This window comes from Rousettus aegyptiacus, unplaced genomic scaffold, assembly GCF_014176215.1.
Source record: "Rousettus aegyptiacus isolate mRouAeg1 unplaced genomic scaffold, mRouAeg1.p scaffold_m13_p_4, whole genome shotgun sequence".
Lineage (NCBI taxonomy): Eukaryota > Metazoa > Chordata > Mammalia > Chiroptera > Pteropodidae > Rousettus > Rousettus aegyptiacus.
The window spans coordinates 137,006,027-137,027,456 of NW_023416307.1; the positions used below are offsets into that span (position 1 = coordinate 137,006,027).

Genomic DNA, 21,430 nt, shown 5'->3' on the forward strand with positions numbered 1-21,430 from the left:
AGACTAATAGTAACACACAGAGAAAACTTCGGCACCACAGTTAGAACGAAAATGTAGGCTGTGTCAATCAAGGTAATAGGAGTTGTGAAAAAAACTGCATGTTAGGCTTTATTGTGAAAAGGCTTCCTAATCTCAACTGTACAACTGGGGAAACTGAGTTGGTAGCGTGGAGAATTTGGAGAAAGTATTTTAGAGGTGTTTCTCAATGGTAGAGTTCTTTAGGCATTTGTATATAGTTAATATGTCCTTTAGCCTTTCACATTTTCATCCTTATATCTCTGCTCGATGCTGGAACACATAACAAACAAATAATTCAGTCTTTTAATGTTGGGGTAGAGTTTTACAGATTGAAAAAGTACTTTCCCATAAACTAGTACAGTGGAAAAATTATTGACATTAAATTGTATATGCTCTCTTAATTTCCTTGTCTTGTCTTAAAATCAAGCAAGTAACGAGAGTTGGCAATGTACTGCTTTAGGGCTTTTGCCATGGCTGAGACATGAAGCAGCCTCTTCCTCCAGCATATGAAAAACAGGAATTTATTGAGAAGACTATGTGGCACTTTGCTGAAAGGGCAGGAAACACCAGAGTACCCTTGTGATATGGGAGAGATCTAAGAGAATGAGAAATGAGATTTCTCTAGGTCCTTGGGTCTGGCTCCTGGACATTACCCATCCCCAACATACACCTCAAGTTTGGAAAGAGAGAATGGGAAAGGCGCAAAGGAGTGGCTTACTGGTATACCTAAAGAAGCTTGAACTGGGCACAAACCAGAGCCCATAGCCACAAAAGAAACCTGGGGCCCAAGGGACCTTGCAGACTGAGATAGTGGCTGTCCTATTAGAAGCCCACAAGTAGTGACAGTCTATTACAGCTGTACTTGATTTTCACAATCCTATGAATTTCTGACTTAAAAAAGAACACTTGATGAGTTAAAAGTAAAGCAAAAGCAAAATCCTAGGTCTTGTAAAGCCGCACTCAGATTTCTTTCTGTTACAGAGCTCTAATCTCAAGTTTTCAGTTGGGGCGAATTCTAAATTCTAATTTCACATTAGCTGCCAAAGAATATACCTCTGGAAATCCAACTGCAAAGCTATTTTTCACCAGTAGGAATGTGAAAGAATTTATTTTTTTATGACTGATTTCCAAGAGCCCTGTAATCAAAGGGATTTTTTTTTGGAAGCACCCATTATCTATAATTATCTATATTCAAAATAGTTGCTATGAGATTCTTTGTTTCAAGGGGATGGAGAATGGGATAAGGAGACTGTGCCTTATTATCACAACCTCAAAAAAATATATATCCATAAGGCTGCATTAATTAAGTAAAAGAATGCATTTCCATGCTTTTGACATGAATAATAGCAATATAATAATTCAACTGTTTCATGATGATTAGAATCTTTCTTATGCTCTTAACATATTTTAGATTACTATAAAAATTAAATAATTACATAATTAATGTGGCTTATTGAATATAATAATGCTTTTGTAGTTGTCCTCTAATCTGGATATCTGTGTGTCATTTTTACTGAGGTATGACTTACATACAATACAATTCACTAATTTTAATTGTATTATGTTATGCGCTTTGATAAATGTGTAGAGTCGAATAAGTACCACTACAATGGTGACACGGAACATTTCTATCATCTGCAGAAAATTCCCTCTTGTTCCTTTGCAATCTCCTCTCTTACCCATCGTTTTTAGGCCACTGATTTTTTTTCTTTTCTTAATTTTAATTTGATGAGAACACTTAACATGAGGAAGATCCTCTACAGATTTTTGTTTACAGTACAGATTTGCAAACTATAAGCACAGTGCTGTGTAGCAGATCTCTTATTCATCTTGCATATCTAAAACTTAATGCCCATTGATTAGCGACTCCCCATTTTCCCTCCTCCCAGCCCCTAGCAACCACTATTGTATTCTCTGCTTCTATGAGTTTGACTATTTTAGATATCTTATATAAGTGGAATCTTGCAGTATGTGTCCTTCTAAGTGAAATCACTTAGCATAATGTCTTCAGAGTTCATCCATGTTATTACATATTGCAGGATTCCCTTTTTTTCTTAAGACTGAATAATATTCTATTTCATGTATGTGCCATCTTTTCTTTATTCTTCTGTGCATGGGCATTTACATTGTTTCTCCATCTTGACCATTGTGAATAGTGCTTCAGTGAACATGATAGTGCTAATATCTCTTTGAGACCCCGATTTCCATGCTTTTGGATAAATACACAGCAGTGAGATTTATGGAGCAGATGGTAGAAAATATTATTACTAGAATAGAAAATATTAGAATAAATATTAGATAAAATAATTAGATAAATAATTATTAAATTAATAAAAATAAATGTTATAGTAGAAAAAATAACATAGATACTAAAAAAACCACATGACTGTCTCAATAGATGCAGAAAAAGTATTTGATAAAACTTAACTTTTTTTATGATAAAAACTTTCAACAAACTAAAAATAGAGAAAAATTACTCCAACATAATAAAAGCCGTATGTGAAAAGCCCACAGTTAATATTATACTCTCTGGGGAAAAACCAAAAGCCTTTCCTCTAAGATAAGGAACAAAAAAAGGATGTCTGTCCACTGTTACCGCTTCTATTTCCATTACTACTGGAAAGTCCTCGCCAGAGCAATTACGTAAGAAAAATAATGAAAGGCATCCAAATCAGAAAGGAAAGCATAAAATTGTTTCCATTTGCAGGTGACATGCTCTTATATATAGAAAACCTTAAAGACTTGCTCCCGCCCCCCCAAAAATTGTTAGAAATAATAAAAGAGTTCTTGCAGGATACAAAATCAACAAACAAACAAAAATAATTTGCTTTCGATATAGTACCAACAAACAAAGATAAAGTGAACTATTAACAAATACTTGATTCTTAAAATACAAAAATAAAAACAGAAAAACAAAACAAAGAATGGATCAAACAAAGAGAATATCAAATAGTAAGGTAGAAAGCTTAAACTCAGGTCCATCCATCATTACATTAAATACAAATTGTCTAAATATACTAAATAACATGCAGATACTGTAAGAGAATTTTTAAAAGCAAGAAGCAGTTTTATAATGTCTTCAAGAAATGCACTTTAAACGTAGAGACTAAAGAAAATGAAATGTATATGATGGAAAAAGGTATATCATGCAAATAATAAACATAACAAAGTTAGAGTGATTATATTAATATCAGACAAATATTACCAGAGATAATGATGAATATTAACGATAAACATTATATATAAAACTAAAACAATTCAGATTCCATAATGATACTTTAAGACTCTCTTAACAAGTGTAGAATATATGCTCATTTCAAGTGCAAAAGAAATATTCATCAAGATTGACAATATTCTGTGTCATGAAACAAAGCTCAAACTGTAAAATCAATGGTTAAAACACTACTTCTGTTGAACATTATGCTGAAAGTCTTAGTGCAAAAAGCAAGAAGAAAGCAATAAAGTAAAACATAATAAAAATAAAATAAAATAAAATAGTATGATGCAAATTGGAAAGAATTAAAGCTATATTTATTTGCATATGACACAATCATACACCAAAAAAGCTAATGAATCTACAGAAAGCTAAAGAAAAGTCAGTTTAGCAATACTATAGTGTATAAGAGAATATAGAAAGTAATTATATTTCTATGTATGGTCAAAAACTATATTTTAAAAACATAATTTTAAGGTATAAAAAAGCTTAAAACACATAGGGATAACTTTACAAAAGCTTTGCAAGACTTATATATTGAAAAGAACAACATATTGCTCAGAAAAACTAAATAAAAAACAGAGATATATCACATTTATGGATTAAAAGACTCAATACTGTTAAAATAGAAATTCTTCTCAAAGTGATCTGTACATTCAATATCACTCTGTTCAAAATCTATGCAAGCTTCCCTGTAGATATTGACAGTCTAATTATGAAATTTACATATAAATGCAAAAAAAACAACCAAATTAACAAGAAAAAATTGAAAAATCAGAACAAAATTGAGGGACTTACACATATTATAAATTTATATTAATGAAGAATGTGTGGTATTTGAAAAATATAGATATATAGGTCAATGGGACCAAATAGAGAGCTAAGAAATAGACCTACACATGAATAGTGAATTAAATTTCAATATGCCAATTAGTTATCTAACGGGAAAAGGTGCGGATAAAATAAGCCTCGATGCCTAACTTGCATCATACTGAAAATTAAACTCAAATGCATCAAAAACCTAAGTGAAAAAACAATTACAAAGTTTCTGGAAGGACACATGGGAGAAATCTTTATGTTTTGGGGGTAGGCAAAGATTTCTATAAAATGCACTAATCATAAAAGAAAAAAATGGTAAACTGGCTTATATTTAAGTTTAAATGTTCTAGTTTTCAAAATTTTCCTTCAAGGAAATAGAAAACAAGCTACAGAGGGGAACAAAATATTTCTAATAATAATTCTAAATCAATAATAAAATAAAAGATGACCCATTTTTTAAAACGGCAAATGATTTTACCATGTACTTCGCAAAAGAAGGTATACAAATGGACACTTGACTTTTCTGCTTTTGAAGAAAAGTCCTGTTTTATTTCCATTCAAGATTAATATATAGATGTTGAATTTTTTTTTAATTGGGATGCCATAGTTACATAATATTAATCATATAACCAACTAAGCACTGTAGCAAAATACCTATTGCAGCACACAGCCCTCCACTAGCCATATACAGAAAAGTTTTCTGTATATGGCTGTTGAAAAAGCTCACACCCGTCTCATTCTGATAGGCCCTTCAGGATCGCTTGCTATCCATCCCTGTTTTTCACCAAGTCAGGACTTGAAGAGATTCTCAAGTCATCATGGAAATGCTAAATAAAACTGCAATGAGATACTAGCACCCCTTTATTAGAATGGCTAAAATCAAAACTTCCAAAAATATCAAGTATTAGTTAGGAGTTAGGATGTGGATCTACCAGAACTACAACACTGTGCTTTGTTTAGCAGCTTCTTATAAAATTAAATATACACTTAACATATGACTCAGCGATTCACTCTTGAGTATTTACGGAGAAATGGAAACATATCCACATGAATGTTTATAGAAACTTTACTTAAAATACTAAAAACTAGAAATCTTTTGAGCATCCTTAAATAACAAATGGATAAACAAATTGTGGCATATTCTCTTAAAGGAATATTAAACTATAATAAGCAACAGAGAAAATCGCTTGTCATTATAAGACTCCAGGTGTTAAAATTTTCTTGTGAGTATTAATAGCTGATTAAAAGAACATAAGATACATTTTACAAAGTACTAAAAAATATATAGTCTTCAGCATCGATTCTTTCTGTTTTGCATGTCTGTAGATATAAGCACTCAGCATTACATTCACTTGCATAAATAGATGAACAATGGAAGTTTTGTTATGGCGATATTACTGAATTATTGGATCTCTCTAAATTCTAGCAATCACATTGTTATCTACCAAAAAATGCGTTTTCTAAAATCTTATTGAAGTGAAGAATAGGAAATCAACTGATTTGTAAAATGATTTGGTACTAACTAAAGTCATTCACTTTTTCAGCACCAAAATCAATATTTATTTTTTCTCTGTGCATTTTTAATTTTTAAAAATTTTCAGTTATGGCTGACATTCAACATTATTTTACATTAGTTTCAGGTGTACAGTATAGTGGTTAAAATTTATATAATATCCAATATTTTTAATTGTCCCTTTGTTTGGTGTCCAGAGGGTTTTCCCAGAGCAAAATGTCATTGTAGATTCTGGATGGATGAGGTAAAACTTTTTTTGTGAATTATGAAAGGGGAGATAAGAAAATAGAACATTCATAGAATGTTTTCAGGAAGATCATTTTCAGAAAAGAGCACATATGAAAGTTGAAGAGTTGTAAATTGATTCCCCTAAAAGAATTCATGTCACAGAATACCCTACTCCTTGGGGTGGCATCCCTGGTCTGAAGACTATTGCTCTAACAAATCTCTATTCTTACCTCTTGCCTCTTGCAGTCCATTCTCCTGACAGCAGCAGCCTAAATGATACTTGTCTTATTGCTCTATTTCATTTTCCCAACGTTTATCACTGTCTAATATTGCTTGGTTCCCTCTTCTAATATGCTTCATGACAGCAAAATCAAAATCTTGTCTTTTTTTCCCTCTACAGTACCAAGAACTGTGCCCAGTAGGGTCTCAAAACATATTTTTCAAATGGGTGAATGAGCCCATAAATTAGTACCAAGTAGTTTTTATAAGCATTAGTTTTTAGAAAACATTTTGATATTGTTCAACAACAAGAATTGCTCTATTTTTTATGCAAATTTATTATTTTCTAAAGCTGCTGGATGCATGTGGGATGTCTCTCATTTGGCTGTATGTCTCTAAGGAATCTTTGAGTGAGAGACAATTTAGGGAAGGTAGAAATTTCAACAAGTTCTATTAATTGCACAGTAGTTTCCCTTAGGATTCCCAACACTGTTCCTAGGTCTTATTCATAAAAGAGCTTTCCTAAGTGACTGTAATAGACAGCATTTGTTTGAAAACTGTCATCTCTAGACCTGTGGCTTTATTGATTTCTACATTGCTTTTACTTTTGAGGCATCAAAGTCAGAAACAAAATGAATATAATGCTAAATGGCTGATTGTAAAGGGGGTTATTTTCTCCAAAGAATTTTGAATAAATGTTGTGATTCTAAAAGGGTAAGATTAGGCAGTAATTACTGTCCTGAACTAAGAGTAAATTCTATTATTTCTATAGTGGCGTTTAAGACAGAATGAGGCTGTAATTACTAAGAATTGACTAAGAATAAAATTGTGGACAAGATGAGAAGATATGAATTGAGAAACTATTTCAAAGGATAAAGGTCAGTATGAAATAATTAAACCTTAATGGAGAAGGGAACAGAGCAGAGGTTAGGATATTGAAAGATAATGGGACCAGAAGGAAATTATAACCAAAGAGAAAATGTTCCTCTCTCAAACCCCTCATAAGGCTATCATGAAATACAATAGGATTATTCTATGAGAAAAATAAGTTAAATATCCACATTTGAAAATATTGTGGGAGATCTAAATTCAGTTTTAATTTGTTCTACTTGTTCCCTGTATACACTAATGCAGAATCCAGTTGTACTTGTTTCTAAGATGTCCTTACCCAGTGGTAAAAGCCAGTTAAAGTTCTACATACATTTCAAAACTGAGACTTCCAAAGAAAAATTAAAAGTGGTTTGTGATGAAACTAAACAAACAACAAAAAGATAAATTCTGAGTAATGTTTTTAAGAAACAGCAAATATATGTTAAATTAGGTGCCATTGAAGTTATATAGTCTTATGTATGTAAGGGGATAAACTTTTTCTTATAGTTAGTAAGAAATTCCTATAATTATTTTCAGTAAAAGGGGAATAAAATGTCTAGAAAAACATATCTGATTTTTTTCAACTGTCTGTTTTCCCATGTGGTGGATTTAAAAAAATTATTCTGAAGAAAAATGGTGGCTGTCTTTAGTAGGTCAGAAACAAATGTTTGGTAAATCAATACACTTTCATATTTATAGTATGATGATGATAAATGTCATTATAATTAGTCACATGTTTTAGAATTTAATTTTTCAAAATTTGTATTTTTGTTACTTTTTTGTTCTACAATGTCACTTTATTAGATTATCAATGACTAAGTGGGCAGTTGTGAAAAAAAAATGGAAAACTTAGCTTAGAGTTGGAAGAATGGATTTTGAGCCTTGATTTTATTACTTGTTATTCATGTGATGAGACATTATTTCATAACTATGAGTATTAACTTCCTCATCTGTAAAAAGGAGAACTGAACATAATTTCCTCACATCATTATTTTAAGGATTAACTGAAAATATGGCAAGAAGTCATTCATTAAAATATAAAGTGCAAATGAAAAGGAAGAGTATAGACTGTATGATTCTATTTCTATGAAGTTCAAGAAAAAAAAATGCATAGTGATAGAAAAACAAACAGTGATTATGGTGGATTAGGCTTCTGACTAAAAAGGAAACACAACGGAACATTCTAGAGTGATAAATTATTATATACTTTTATCTAGATGGTAGTTACAATATAAAATGTCATAGGGATGTGCACTTAAGATTTGTGCATTTTGTGGTAAATTAAACCTGAATAAAATATATAGAAAGAAGATATTGCTGTGATACTTATCCATGTTCCCAGGGATAGTCATTGGGCAGTTGAGACTTGCTCCTTATTTACTTTTCTATTCTTAAGTCTAGCCACTCCATTCTCTTCCTTCAATCAAATTTTGAACCAATTATTATTTCCTGGACACATTTGCTTTTTACAGCTGAAAATAAATTATAACAAGTCCACCTCTTTCCTCTTTATATCCTAATCCAACCTTGCAATCAAAGTCTTAAGTTCTCTCTCAAATGAGAGCTCGTATTCCACTTATTCTAGAAACCTTTCCAGATATATTCATCATAGATAGAGGTAAACAGACAATCGTCCTTTGCAGGGCTAGCTTCAGGCCACACAACCTGGAAAGTAGTTCAGAGTCCCATGCTTAGAAAGGCCTTGCATGTGGTTAACACTGCTATAGACTCATTGAAATTCTTATTTTTTCAACAAGGGCACCTGCACTTTCATTTTATACTAGGTCCCAAAATTATGTACCAGATTCTGCTCTTCTGCTCTTTTGCTGTACCTGTTGCAGTATCTTTTTTGTTGAGATTTATGATTTATTTCTCTGACTCCAAGAATTACCAAGAATCTCTTTAATCATGACTATGGCTTTCCCATGTGCAAGAATTTAGCATAACAGCATTTAATGGGCAGTGAATGAGTATTTGTTTATTGATGTTAACTAACTGATGCACTAATTGAATTAATAACAGAGCGAATTAATGTTATTGGATAAGAGAGTGATATGGAAAGCTAAGAAATGATAACAGAGTTGAAAGGTAAAATGAAAACTAATCACTCATTAATCAGATCTGTAAATTCATTCAACAAACATTAAATATCTACTCTGTGCCACTAGGCTTCATTTGCTGGCAACCACATCTATCATTTCTACTTTTGACAGCCTGATTTGACTGTCCTCTGCCCCACATACCTGGGCTAAAGCAACAGAGAGCACTATCTCTATGCAGCATATCTGTCCCTGAAGGCTATCACAGGAACTGAAGGTAAAACTGGGCAGAACCAGTGAGTTTTAGACATGCTGCCATATTGTTTTCAAACTTACTTTCTAAATTTCTTTTAAACTCTACTCATCTGGAATCCTTATAAAGTCATTCCTCAGCAACTGTTTTGGTAATTCATTTCTTGTCAATGGAATAGAAAATTGGATAGGAGAAAATGGCTAGGGAAGTCATATTGAAGACTTCGAAATATCCATATTGTTTCAGAGGCAAACCCTCTATAAGACAACTGTTGGAAATATCATGATTTTTGCCATGTTCAAATTCCACCAGAGTTCTCACTGAGACTTTCTCAGTGGCTTCTAGGTCTTTCAATATACAGGCAAAGTTGCTTTCAAAGCTACATTACCACTACCCAAACCTATACCCATACCCATTCCTGAAAGTAGCTTAGCATAATGTTATTTTATCTAAGAATTTTCTTGCAATCTAGACCTTGCATATTGTCTCAAAATAATTTGTTTCCCTTCCCTTAAAATTTTTTTAGTTGATACAATTTGCATGCTTTGGTATCCCAAACTGCCCATCTCTAGCCAAGATGGTGTCTGGGTCACCCGAGAAATTAATCTCAGAGTGCTGTGTGACAAGCTGTACACTCTGCACATACTGCTCTGAGGTTGCATTTCTTCATGAAAATAAGGTCATGTAGGTTTCATACCATTTCCCCTCTGTGGAACTAACACCTTCCTTGACATTTCTAGTGTTTTATTCATGTTGAGTCTGAATTTCATTTCTTTCCTATTTTCACAAGACATTAGAATCACAATCCATTGAAAGCACAGTTTCTAGTTTTCTTTCTTTCCACACATATCAGAAAAGTCATCCAAATGAGATGTAGGTTAATATAGACCTGGAGCCCTTCTATTTGCAGAATAACCATTTATTTGCTCTGTCCCGAATACTTTTTCTTAACCTTTTATACTAAGAGATACAGAATAACTTGTTTTTAAAGTAAACTTAATCACTTATGTAAACTTCTATTGAATATGAATATGATTTCAGAGCTTGAGCTAATCTAGATCATGTTTGAATCTTCATAATAATGTGTGACAATAAATCTACTATACTGTGATGCTAACTAAGTTTATTCACATCTTGCTGAAGGCGTCAAAAAGAGGTAACTAATAAAAATATACTGTCAAACACAGGACTGTATTAAATCTGTTATCTATCTTCATACACATATTCATAGAATATACTAAGTGAGTATAGTATATGTGTGTATATGATGTTTATGTTTATATGTATGCATATATATTATGTCTGTATATTTTATGTGTAATCTGGTTCTAACAGTTCTACTAGTTGAAGCATGAGTGGAAGAGTATAAATTATAAAATACTCATTATCTAAGAGTGTTTCTCTTGCTATATATTTTTTGCTTTATTTTCTAAAAGAAATTATTCACGAGGTATTTTATAGCACTGGTTGATATCAAACATTCCTAGTTTTCTTTCTTACTCATTGATCATCTCTTTATAGCCCTGTTTAGTGGGTGGGACTTAATAACTGAAGTTTAGACACTGGAATGTCCAGGATCATTTCCATGGACCTTCTACTTCTCTCTACATGCATTCAACTTTCTTGTAATCTTAGCTAGTAGTTTAGCTTTAAGTAACATTCCTAACTCTTTATCTTCTTTCTGGACCCTCTATGTGAAGTTCAAACTCAGTTACCCCTGGGCATCTCTATTTGAATATTAATAAACGCTTCAGAACTAAATTTGTGTAAAGCAAAACTCCTGATCTTCTCTTTAAAATCTGTTTTAACTGCAGTCTATTCCACCCTTTCAGTTGCTTGGATTTTTTTTTTTTTTCTAATTCTTCTCCTTTATACACCACATATAATCTATTAGAAATTCTGTTGCTCCACATTCAGAATAAATTCAGAATTTGAACACTATTCATCCTTTCCACCACTGCCACCTAGCCCAAGCCACCATCATCTTTTGCCTGAATTAATGCAATGCATCCCTAAATAGTTGATCTATTTCTCCTCTTGTCCCTATACCTCTGAGAAAACAGATGAAGAACAACAAGTTTATATATGCTCAATAAAGAGCCTTTGAGAAAATTCAAGGCCATGTCCTTAAAATATGATCTCAAAGGAAATGTAGAAATTGATTCTAAGTGACTATTTCAAAGTCTTTTTTTTTTTTTAAGTCACAGACATAAAATAAAACTAAAACTTGAGGGAGACAATTCTAAGTGGAATTAAGGTAAGTGACCTAAAAAGAATACTACTCACAGCAGAAATAGAATTTCCATGTCACTGCTCATTAAGACCATTCCTCACCACTGTATTTAAGACTATAATAACCTGCTCTCAGCCCTCACTAGCTTTCCCAATCTCCTTGATCTTTTTTATGTCTCTTAACAGTACCATCAACATAGTATATATTTAGTTATTTATTTACTTCATTCTATATTTTTCATTGTTGGTTTTCCCTATTAGAGTATAATGACATGAGGGAAGGTTTCTTTTTGGTGTTTTGTTCACATTATTTCCCTAGGTCTAGAACAGTTAGAACGGTGCCTAGTGTATAGTAGTAAATTGCATTCTTTGGTCCCAGCAGAAAATAGAATTCTACTCAAATAGTAAGAGGGTTTTATTTGCATATTATATGTGTGTGTGTATATGTGTGTGTGTGTGTGTGTGTGTGTGTGTGTGTGTGTGTGTAAATAATATAGACAGTAGTATAGAGGTATGTGAAGTAATCAACAAGTGATTTGGGGCACCCAGAAATTAGAAACAAGAGGAAGTCCTTAATCCTGAGGTACCAAGAGGAATATCACAGACACTAAAGAGGTCTTGATGCTTAGTGAGAGCTAAAGTCAAGGTGGGGGTTGTCCGGCAGGAGTGGTGGTCCTAGAGGAAGGGGTATATTCTCTGACCTCTGCTGTCTCCTGCTCTTGAATATCCCTCTCTTGCTGTCTACTGGCCAAACCCAATGGAAAGCCAAGGTCAATGGAACCCAGCAATTTAGGCCAAGGATTGACCTCCTAGGGCATAAAGTCAGGCAGAAAAGTATGAGAATGAATCTGAGGAACAATCGGAGAACAACCAGCTAATGTGCACTTATACATATCCATGATATAAATGCAAGGCAATGTCCTTAAAATATAGTTTCAAAAGAGACATAGAAATTGAATCCAAATGACTGTTTATCTCAGAGACCTTAAAAAATGTCAAGGGCATGAAATCAAAATAAAACTCAGAAGAGCTAATTCTGAGAGGGGTTAAGGTAAGGAGGTTCTAATATGAGCTGTGAAGGAAGGGTTATTTGCACAGTGAACATTTGGTCAAATTAAAATGTTCACATGGATGGGTACATATAATATCCTCAAATTTTCTAGTTCTGTGTAAGTTCTACCCCTAATTGCTCTGTTTAACTAGGTGGCATTCACGGATTGTATCACTAATTCAACTTCCTGCCATGGTATATAGCTCTCTGCTGTTCACCTAGCATGTAGGCAAGGTATAAGGGCTTCACAGTGACGACTGATCAGATAACAGGGCCAGTCTGTAAATGCCACATGGTTCCTGTTTTCCTTGATTGTATACCCCACTTTTGGAGAGTCAAGAGATCTAGGAATTGATTTGATATCAGAAAACCAGAATAGCAGACATCACAGCCATCACCCCTTACATAAATCAGGAAGGAAAATGTAAAAGTCGACTTTCATATCTGAGGCTGCAGGAAGGGATTCTTTTAAGTAGCAATACCACCTGGAACTAGAATTTATTATTTCTGTAAATAGTAAGGAAACACAGGTAAGAGATGAAAACCACAAAGCAGCTGCTGAGCCTTTCTGTTCTGAGGAATCCCAGAAGCTCAAAGAACCTCCCTCGGTTGAACTGCCCTTTATACTCCGTCTACAGATTCACTTCTGCTTCAGGAAGAAAGCTTGCAGCAAAAACAGCTTGTGGAGAGCCAAGAAGTTAGAGAGTCAGGGATTATGCTTACGTGGATTTCTCTCTTCTCTTAAGTAGTTGGGTTTGGGAAGAAAGATGCAGAAAAAGACAGAAAACAATAAATGGAGAAATATAGTTGCCTGTTTTTTTGGTCCTGTAGATGAAAAGCACATAATGCTTTCCTTCCGTTTGCTCTCATCAGAGGCCCACGGAATAGGACATTCAGGGAAAAAGAGACAAAACAGCATGTCTCGTGCCATGTCAGGATGCAGGCACATCCGTGCAGCAGCCCACAGAGCCATCCTCCCTGCAAAGGACCTGTTGCTGGCATGTTATTGCTGTCTTTGACTCAAGAATCTCTCAAGGCATTTTTCCCCCTGTAGCTATGAGGTGCTGACCTCACTGCTGGAATTGAAAGATAAGAAAAATGTTTTAATCCGTATGTTAATTATTGAAATTATAACTGCAAACAAATATTTTGAGAAACTTCAAGTTGCTTCCAAACGTGGCACTTTTCCATTTTAAGCCCAAAGCATAATTGTGTATTCAAAAGCTCATATCTTCCCTAAGATTCATGCATTATGTATGGCGCACTTCCCTGGGACACGAAGGATGTCACGCTCTGCATCCTGCTGAAATGGGGAAATAATTTCAGACAGAGTTCGACTTGAAAAAGTATCAAGACTAAAGAAAAGGAAAGAAAATGTGGAACCCACTTTTGGGGACTCAAAACTTTACTAATATAGAGGCTCTCTGTTGAGTAAAAAGAAATTAAGAAATTAAGATAAGTGTTGAAAACCACGGAAAAACATTTTTTTATGCCCCCTCAAAAAAGTATGTCTGAAAAAGGTTGTTATTGACCTAGGTTCAGCACAGTTTTTCAGTAAAGGGCCAGGTAGTAAATATTTTAGGCTTTGTGGTGACATGATCCCATCATAAATACCCAATTCTGTCATTGCAGAGCAAAACGGACATATGTAAACAAATAAGTGGCATTGTGTTCCAATTAAACTGTATTTACTAGTCCAAGTGGTCAAACAAATTTGGCCTGGAGGTTGCAGTCTGACAACCCTTGATGTAAAATATGTACTTTTACAGTTTAATTAATATTTTACGAGGCAAGTTAAATATTTAAAAGCATACAATATTGTCTTCTTTTGTAAGGGGACTATTTCCTTATAGATTACTAGCCTCTTTCATCAATTGGACGAGTACAGATTTCCTCACATAAACATCAATCAAAAAGGAAGACATTTACATTGCCAACATCAAAGTGCTCCTGGGAAACAGATCAAGTATCCTGTCTGCATTGGGTTTAACATTTCTATCATCAAGTTTAACAAAATCTTAATATTTCAAAGCCAGGCCCACAAACATTCTCTCTACCTTCTGCCTCAAAATCATGTATTAATTTCAGTCATGGGCACCCTAGGCAGTTCCATTGCAATGACTTTCTGCTGCTCCAGGGAAGGCCAGGCTAAAGAAATTTGAACATTTGTCTATAGCAACTCCATTAAGAATCTCTATTTGGAGATTTCTGTCAAACCAAATGGAAAGGGGCAGAATGCGATAGCATCCCTTTAGATTCACTGCCTGATTCTCATTTAGTTGTCTTGATTCCTTTTAGTACATCTGTGATTGATTTAGTACATGGTTGATTTATGGTAAAGGTTTAATTAAGATGTCTCCATATCTTGCACTGCTTAAGATACCTCCATATCATGTATGCTTAATATGCAGAATGGATCAGGCAAAGATCAGAGTTTCAACTGTCAGTTCAAGGTCAAACTAAAATATTTTAGTCCACACAGCCAAGTCATTGAGGTTGGCCAAATCATTAGTCTATTCCTGCTTCTATGAGGCATCATTGGTCCATCTGGGAAACCCAAGGAAACAGACTGCTTTCAAGACAAGCCCTGTTTTTTGGTCACACCACAGCACAGGTGTTTCAACTGTATCAGGACAGTCTGTCATCATAAAATTCATAATAATTACAATTTTTTGCGTGTGTTCAGAAATAAGTGGAAATTTTTATTTAGGGTCATTAGGTTACTACTCATGAAAATACATCTAATTGCTTTTGCTCACTCATATCACTAAATGTCTGATGACATTTCTGATATGACCTTGAAAACAGGTAAATACTCTGTGGGCAGAGTGAAAATTTAAATAAGTACAATTAATTAAAATGAGTACAGGGAGAATTTGATCAATATATAATTGAGTTGAAACAGCTTAACAATAAAATCACTGACCAACCAGCCTTATTTTGCAAACTCCAGCTGGAAAAGCCACATGGCACATGTGTGGAAGAAGCCTTCCAATAGTCATATGTAGAAGTGACAGCAAAAGGATAGAAGAATGCAGTGATTTGTGTCTTCAGGAACCTTTCTTTCTCTCACTTTGCATATGTGAATTGGTGGGTAGAATCTGCTTTGCCTAACCCAGTCAAGGTGTTCCCATTCTCTTGCCACAGAGGCTTCCTGAGACAACCTGTCTTATCCAAATCAACACATAGCATTCCCTTGGTGCTTTGCACACATAATTAGGGCCAGTGAGACAGAAAGAAAAGTTCCAGAGGTTATACTAAAAAGAGGTTACGCTCACATCAGGAGAGCCATGTCATGCCTTAAAGACATCATTGCACAATTAAATCAAACCCACACTAAAGCTAGACCATCTGGTTATATAACCTAAATAGTCCTAAATGTTTTATAAGTATAATTTATATTTTTAAATTATAAAGGACTTCAACTATATAGAAATGCAGGTACACATTAGGACAAATACCTATGTACTTCATTTATATTAGGAAATAGTGACACTTTTTCTATATCGCTATTAAATCCCTCTAAAAAAAAAGTGCTTAAAATGTTGTAGAATGACTTAACTCACAGTTCTGCACTCAAATAATCAGGAATAGATGCAGAACTACTGTGGAAGCATTGCTGATGAATTAATTCTGTGTGCTAGAGGCAGGATACCTTTACTTTTTAGAGAGCTCAGGTTAAAAGCCTAAGATAAATAAATGCAGTAAGTAATACTGCTTTGAATCAGAAAACATGATTGAAGTGGTACGTCATCATGGAATGTTGACCAATTTGAGATTCTTATATCACACTAGGATTATAAGAATAGAGACTGAGCCATAGAAACAGAACACAATATTTTCCTTTATCATTCCCAATCAAAGCTATGCCAACACTTTGATAAGGTGGCCACAAGTAACTTCCACTATTGCCACATCATGGGGCACAGGAAATGATGGGTTCTCTTCTCGTCATATCTTCATTATGCTGTGTGTATGAGATTCCAGCATAAAGACTGATGCTAAAGAGAGGTAATTAAATTAGACGGAACCAAAGAACCTTGGAGACCATCATTCTGCAGCTCACATAAAGCTGTCCAGGCAAGCAGCTGTGCCTCCTTATAAACGTTCTTTTCCTGTTTGCATGGGCCTTGTTACAGCTGCCACTACAGATCTGAGAGTGCTGTGCCAACAGCTCTAATAACCTAAGACACACCTAACTTTGAGTCAAACTGAACTATTAGTTCAATTGCAATTGGTCTGGGTTGTTTCCAGGATTTCTGGAGCCTAATGGAGATATACCAATGTCCTACATCCCTCTCTACTTAGTTTCATCTGAAAAATCCACTTTCCCTTCCTTTCCTGACTTTACCTCGAATAGTAAAAATATAGGCAGATAATATGCTTGCAAAAAGATATCCATATTTGAAAATATACCCATAAATATTCATAGAGTCCATTGTTCTAAAACTTCATCCCAGAGGCCAGGAGTATAAAATCATGTTTGGAAACCATATTAGAGCTCATATATAAGCAAAATAATTAATATTGGATTAGAAGTATCATTTAAAAAATAAAACTATATATCAATAGCTGAATTTCTTTTCTTTCTGTATTTCATCACTTACCCCATTTATTCCAATTTTGTCCAACTAAATGTTCAAAAATGTTAACATTCTTCTTAAGATAAATGTCAGCATTTGATTTATATTTTAAATACATCTTCTCTTTTCTAGGTTATTATAGGTACTCACTATATGTTGAATACAGGGATGGATGAATAAATTGATAAATGTCAAAATGTTCACATTAAACATTTATCTCCATATTTTGAGCAATCTGCTTGGCTATGAGAAATAAAAAAGTATTCACATTTAACACACGCAATGTGGTCATCAAATTCAGGTTTTAAAGCTATGTTTCCCAGGGCAAACCAGTATTCAAAGAAATAGCATCTAAACCAAGTTGGAGAAATTTAATAGTGGTGATGGGAAGCTATGAAGAATCTACTAAATATTGAAACAGAGTTGCTCAGCAAAAATTTAACTTAGGAAAAAACAAGGACTTCCTAAGAAAGACAGTCAGTACATATTAATATAACTGATGAAGAAAGACCAAAATTTTAAAATGGGATCCATGTTACCAGCAGAGAAAATAAAAACTAGGAAGGAAGGAAGGAAGGAAGGAAGGAAGGAAGGAAGGAAGGAAGGAAGGAAGGAAGAAAGAAAGAAAGAAAAGAAAGAAAGAAAGAAAGAAAGAAAGAAAGAAAGAAAGAAAGAAAGAAAGAAAGAAAGAAAGAAAGAAAAACTAAGAGCTATTAGTGTATTTGTACAGACACAAGAAAGTGGCCAGCCAGCTCCAGATACTTATAGAATATAAACACAGTGAGTTAACCGTGTTTCTCAAACACTAATGAGTTAATGAATCACCTGCAGATCTTGTTCAAAATGCAGATTCTGATTTACTCTGTCTGGGGGAAAGTCTGCATTTCCAAGCTTCCAGATGATGCCCATAATGTTGGTTCATGGACCATACATTGTGTAGCAAAGAAACAGGATCCTCAGAATGAATAAAGAAGATCCAGGTAACGACTGTCTCATAGTATGTGTGCTGTCCATATAATTTTATTATGCACACATACACATACATTCATTCACAGTTTAATTCTCAACCAGTCTTCTTGTTGTTGATTTTTATTATGAAGTCTCATTGGTTGGCCAGGTAACCATCCTTTTCATATGAATCCCATTTATGATAAAGCAAAAAAAAAAAAAAAGTGTATTGGATGAAGAGTCTTAGGAGAGTCGCAAATTCTCTAAGCATCAATTACATCATCTACAATTTGAGATGTTCACCTGGCCTTTTTGAATCCTTGTTCCTCTAATTCTAGCTGAGTAACTGGAAATGTTGCCTAAACATTATGAGCCTCAATTTTCCTATTTCAAAATTATTGATAAAATATACACCTTTCAAGATCAAACAGGCTAATAATTTTAAAAAGCTTAGCATAGTCTTTGACACATCATGAATTCTCATTAAATGGCAGTGTTATAAATACTAGTAAAATAATCTAATACTCTCAACCATTTTTTAAAGGACTATTCGGGTTTATTATTTTTATGACTCAAAAATTAGTCTTTTGTCTGTGAGTGTGCCTGAAGATAACTATAAAACTTTCTATTCCATTACTTACTCCCTTCTGTCGCCTTGTTTAATTCTATTCATTGCATCTTCTTACTAAGAAGCTTAGTATTCCAGCCTAAAAACGTCCTCATAAAATAGTCTTTATTATGCCAGTAACTCATAAATGTAGGTCAAGTAAATACAAGTGGTGTGTGAAATGAAGTCTTCAGAGTTAATAGTGCTACTGACCAAGAGTTAAACATTGTTAGTGTGATTATCATGGCCTGGAGGAGCCATCCTACCTTCAGAACAATGCTTTTCTCTTCTTTTACAGCAAATATTCTGGGGCAGTTAGGGAGCATTTTTCACTTTCAGAGGAGTCCACCACTTGCCATATCTACTTTCCCTTGGTACAATAGTTGTTTTTCTTTAAGTCATTATAAAGCATTAGCCCATTACAGCACATCAAGTAATTAGAGCACTTGCTACACATTGTGGGCTTCCAGAGACCTGAAGAAACACCATGAATCTGCCATACAAACTTATAAATAGGTGGAATCAATACACAGTGAAACCTCAAAAACTCATGCTATGCTAGTTGAGAATTTATGATTTATCAACATAGGTCTAAATGAATTGGCTTTTGCATTATCTGTGGAAGGAAAAAAATAATTCGGATAAGCGATCTAACGAGGTTGTCTGTTTTTCTTAAAGAAAGCAGTCCTGCACCACATAATGATGTTTCAGTCCTCAGTGGACCATATATATGATGGCGGTCCCATAAGATCATAATAGAGCTAAAAACTTCCTATCACCTAGCGACATCATAGCTGACATGTCCTAACGTAACAATTACTCATGTGTTTCTGGTGACACCAGTTGTAAACAAACCTACTGTGCCGCCAGTCACATAAAAGTATAGCACATATAGTTATGTATAATATGTAATACTTGGTAGTGATAATAAATGACTACATAATTGGTTTGTGTTATTTACTATACTATACATTTCATTGTTATTTTAGAGTATACTCTTTCCAATTATTAAAAAAGTATTTGTTGTATAACAGCAGCCTCACGCATCTCATGTCTACCTTGTTTCCTGACTGCATAATTTTCTCTCGGGCTTGAGTTAATCTCTTGTTGTTTTATAAATTTAGTGTAGCCCAAGTGTACAGTGTTTATAAAGTCTACAGCAGTATACAGTAATGTCCTTGGTCTTCACACTCACTCAACACTCACTCACTCACTGGCTCATCAAGAGCTACTTCCTTTCCTTCAAGCTTCATTCTTGGTAAGTGTCCTACACAGCTGTACCATTTTAAATCTTTTATATCATATTTTAATGTACTTTTCTCTTTTATATATGTTTAGGTACACGAATACTTACCATTGTATTATAATTGTCTACAATATCCAATACAGCAACATGCCGTACTGGCTTGTAGCCTAGGCTGTATCATATAGTCTGGGTGCATAGCAGGCTATACCACCTAGTTTATGTAAGTGTACTCTATAATATACACACAATGACAAAATTTCCCAGTGATCCATTTCTCAGTCATTAAGTGGCACATGACTGTATATTATATTAAGGCATTTTAAACAGGTCCAAGGGAATAAAATACCAACACTGCTTTCAGTTCATTAAAACAGACTGCAAATCTTTGACAATACTGTTAATATGCCTTCTTGAATATTATAAAATAAAATTTTAGAAATCATTCAGAATGTCTTTAATTGAGAATTTGTTAAGAAGGCGTAGAAAGCTGAACATTACTGGGTAATCCGTTAAATTAGAAGGTTTTACAGCTTGAGAAACTTACTTTGTGGAAGAACTTGAGCTTTCACTTACATAGGCTGAATTTCTTTCACATTAAATTTACCTCGTTCAATACCAAGGAACCTGAAATTCAAGTACAGTACCGCATAATTGATCTAGTCGCTTTACTCAAATGTGTACACTTAACTACTTCGATACATATAAGAGATTTTTAAGTGCAAATATAAATATTTCATTTGCATCTTAGAGCTTTAATTTATCCTGTTTGGGTTATCAGAAGCTGTGGCAGCGCAAAGGACACTCGCAAAATTTACATCATGGGGCTTCGAGTGACTAGACACTAGCTTGGAAAATAATACTAAATTATATCATTATTTAGAACTATAAATACACTATGCTGGTATATACTTCTATTTACAATGTTTGTATGTCCACATATAAATTTATGCATTGGTAATATAAAAAAATAGTAACAAAATAAAAGAAATAGCTTTATTTTGATTTTATAAATCTGAAGTTAAAAAAAAATGCTACCTAGATTTTATGAGTGCATCACTGTGCATCCACAGCATTGGTTCTCGAATTTCAGTTTGCATCAGACTCATCTGGAGGGAGAGCTTGTTAAAGGAGCTTCTGATTCAGTTGGCCTGGGGTGGAACTCATGAGCTTACATTTCTAATAAGTTCTTTAGCTTATGTTGACACTGCTGGCCCTGGCAACGACATTTTGGGTGCCACTGCTCTAGAATATCTTATTTTTATTTGATGTACACCATAACTAAATGTTCTCTTTTGACTCTTATTGTTCCGCATTATAGCAAAGATTTACAGAATTTGTTAGCATGCTCTAATAATCATATTGTTTAAACTAATTATTAGAGTCATTTGAATACTTTAAAATACATGAATACCTGGGCCTTGCATCATTCGGCTTGAGGTGAAGCCAGGGATTCTACATCAGTGTTTCTCAAACTTCACTGCTTATCAGAATCCACCAGGGAGCTTTTCAAAATCCTAAGGCCCAGGCCGTATCCTACACCAATTAAGTCAGAATTTCGGGGTGGGATTTGCATCTCACTAAATCGCCAGG

General features: G+C 34.1%; 1 protein-coding gene across 1 annotated transcript in view; it reads right to left on the minus strand.

Annotated features, from left to right (window-relative positions):
- Nucleotides 1–21,430, minus strand: part of ZNF385D (zinc finger protein 385D) — a 721,959-nt gene that overhangs the window by 348,191 nt on the left and 352,338 nt on the right. The gene's annotated exons all lie outside the window — the stretch shown is intronic.